Raw genomic sequence first — 469 nt, forward strand, 5'->3', positions numbered from 1 at the left:
TCTCTTAGCAGGACTGAGGATAAATTGAATGTTTTTTTAAGTCAAGGAAGGTTACTCAAACATCATACAACTGGCAACATCAACATTTTATTACCTTAAAAAGATTTTATATTTTGTCCATTCTACTATGGTTAAAATGCATAAAAAAGAGAGCACTTTAAAAATTCATTCTTTAACAACAACTGGAAGCCAGGAGTGCAAGGCTAACCTTCATTAGCAATGTTGGCAACATCTATAACACACTTTTGCTTTTTTGCCAAATAACGAAAATAAAGAAAAAATCTGCAATTAGGTTTTCTTGCACTAAATACCTACATATACTGTATTAAGCAGCATTTAACAGCATTAACTTAATGGCACACGGCTGAATAGCATAATTCCATTTCTCAATAAATGCATTAATTTCATAAAGCAATACCAATCCCTGGAATGTGGAGTATATAAAGACATCTTTAAATTTACAAGATAC

This window comes from Penaeus vannamei, chromosome 28 (assembly GCF_042767895.1).
Source record: "Penaeus vannamei isolate JL-2024 chromosome 28, ASM4276789v1, whole genome shotgun sequence".
Classification (NCBI taxonomy): domain Eukaryota; kingdom Metazoa; phylum Arthropoda; class Malacostraca; order Decapoda; family Penaeidae; genus Penaeus; species Penaeus vannamei.